This window comes from Athene cunicularia (genome assembly GCF_003259725.1).
Source record: "Athene cunicularia isolate RWA chromosome 3 unlocalized genomic scaffold, athCun1 chr3_part1, whole genome shotgun sequence".
Taxonomy (NCBI): domain Eukaryota; kingdom Metazoa; phylum Chordata; class Aves; order Strigiformes; family Strigidae; genus Athene; species Athene cunicularia.
In genome coordinates this window covers 124,089,621-124,092,199 of record NW_020799097.1, presented here as the reverse complement: position 1 = coordinate 124,092,199, position 2,579 = coordinate 124,089,621, and the positions used below count along the sequence as shown (strand labels likewise).

Genomic DNA, 2,579 nt, shown 5'->3' with positions numbered 1-2,579 from the left:
CCCCCCACCCCTCACGGTGGATGGGGCAGGAAGGAAGGAGGCTGATTTGGAGTGAAGCCTGAAGGGAGGATGTCACAGTGGGACAGGGAAAGAGTTGCTTCGTGGGATTATTTTGTGCTAATGAGACTTTATTAAACCTGATGAGTGACAGAGGAGATTTGAGTTTAGAGCTGAATCAGTTTTCATGCCGTTGGAGCAGGCTGAGGCACACTGAAGCCCTGCAGCCCCTGCCCGGGGACAGCACTAGGCTTGCTGTTACTCATACTGGGACCTGTTAATCGGCAGCATCAGGTAAGAAACCTCCCCAGGTTTAACACGGCCGGGTGTGACGCACAGAGTTCGAGAACGTCCAGCTGCTTGCTCCTGGGGGAGCAGGGCTGGAAAGTGAGCTCCTGCCTTACCCCTCGCTGGGATTTTTAGGGTGTAGCTGCACTGAGCACAGTGGGGGCATTGTGATTAGACAGTGGTTTGAAAATACGCTGTGCTCAGTGGCAATGTCGATTCTAGGTATTTTGCCTCCTTCAGCTAATTTTTGAGGCTCAGCTGCCGATTGGATCAGGGAATATATTTGGGTTAAAACACCTTTCCCCCTCGAGGTTTCACAACGCAGCCCTGTGACCAGTTGAGTCGGTAACATTACAGAGGAGCAAGCATGGCTGTGGGTGTGGGACAGGGAGAAATGTCTTTTCCTCCAAAGATAGCAGACCATTTCACCATCATTCAAACTTTTCAGCTTTAATGTGTTTTTTCAGGCTCCTTAGCACCCAGTGTTACGTGACACGCTGTTCTAGTTGATTTTTGTTTTCCTTTTCTTTTTAATTGATCTCAAAATATATTGTTATGAAATCTCCTGTGCAGAGGTGCCAAGCTCCTGGCTGCCAGACACTTAATTCTCCTCTTGAGTCTTGTGTTACTTAATGGACAAAGATGCTTGCTGATTTAGGGTAATTCCTCCCTTTGCTGTAATCTTTCTACTTTGATGAAAAGGACAGCTTTACTCAAATGTGAAGTGCATCTATAAATATTTGAAGAGGAATGAGATGTCCCTCCCAATGCATCGTAGATGGGGACATTCCCTCCAGACTCCTGAAAGAGATTTTGGAGCAGCTCCAGGATACTCACTGCAGGTTTTCTATGGGACTCCAATATTTAATGATGCAGAGTATGGGAGGCTCAGTATGTGCTGTGGGTACTCACGCTGTTTACCAAAGCAGTCATGCTTATGGCTGTGCATATCAGCTACTGAGTCTTGGTGAAAATGAATTTTGTAAAACAGCAGTGCATAAACATATATTTTCAAGGATCGTGGGGACATGCTTACTTCTCCCTTTGCAGTAAAAACAAAACGACTGTGCCAGGTGACATTGAGATAATTGCTTTGGTTGGGCCTCTCCTTATATTGGATTGAGAATACAGGTGCTAAAAATAGAAAGAAATGGCATGTGTTCGTTTTCTTCCTGTATAGGACAAAAAGCTGTGTGGTTCATAGTCCACAGGAACTGTAAATCTGCTGGTTGCTGTTGTGGCCATGATGAGACTAAAGACTGTACTTGCTGTAACAGCACACATTTTTATGTTTTATTTCAGTAAGCATCCTGGGTCTTAGAGATTTCTCTAGCTTGTTTCAGTAGGGATGTTTGGCCAGGATTTGTAGTCTCATCAATTTAGCAAGTTAAGCAAACAACAACAAAAAAAGAGAGTTACTAATGAGTGAGTCATGCATGATTAGTATCACCTCTGGAGGGCAAATTTCCAAAATCTGAAACTCTCAGAAACTTACTTACAAAGGGAAGTATTGACAATCTAAACCTGTCCTTTTCTTCTCCATCCTGGACTCAAGTAACAAAAGCTTTGCAGACCACCACATAAAACCGAGCTGGTTGCAATTACCTTGCTTTAAAAGGAGAAATGTTAAAAAAAAAAAAAAAAAAGTGATGTGTAATAGCATTTTTCAGCACCGCTGCGGGTTCTCCTCTTTTGCTTGGTGCTGTGTGGAACAAAAAAAAAAAAGGAATGAACATCATCATAAAGATGTTTTGGAGCCACAACCAGCTGCCCCTGTGACTGTAGAGGCTGCCAGCCTGTACAACAAGGTATTTACCTCTGAAAACATGTTTTTATTATTGCAGGAGGGAGGGAAGGAGGCACCACCGCACCTCATCTGGCCAACGAAGCTGGCAGACATAAACGTCTTGGTGTTTGCCTTTCTGCCAGGTCAAGTGTGAATCCCTCCCTGTGGAAATGGCCCCCAAACCAGGTGCCCTCCTTTTGGGGTGTAGGCCCTGAGTGACACCTCCCTCTTGTGCTGACAGCACTGGTGTATTTTGCAGCAAGATACGGGTGCCTGTGGACAGCTGGCCGACACTGATTCCACCTTCTTGGGATGTTTTCCCTCAGGAAGGGGGTGAGGCGTCAAGGGAGAACATGGTGGATGGGAAGTGGGGCTGCAGGCGGGCACCATGGTGGTGGGATCAGGATACAGGATGGGCGGCCCCGTGGCGCCGGCACGGTGCCCCAAGCCGCGGGGCGGCAGGGAGGGTGGTGGGGGGACTCTGTCCTGATGGGAAAGGGCCGGCGAG

General features: G+C 46.9%; 1 protein-coding gene across 3 annotated transcripts in view; it reads left to right on the top strand.

Annotated features, from left to right (window-relative positions):
- The first annotated feature begins 175 nt into the window (after positions 1-175).
- B3GNT2 (UDP-GlcNAc:betaGal beta-1,3-N-acetylglucosaminyltransferase 2) overlaps positions 176-2,579 on the top strand; it is a 25,714-nt gene continuing 23,310 nt past the window's right edge. The window contains exons 1-2 of one of the 3 annotated variants that reach the window (XR_003398089.1): positions 176-291; positions 652-664. The gene's annotated coding sequence lies outside the window, so the exon portion shown is untranslated. Of the gene's footprint in view, positions 292-651; positions 665-1,955; positions 2,094-2,579 lie in introns of those variants that run through there. The other 2 variants (XM_026845894.1, XM_026845896.1) reach the window with 2 other exon arrangements.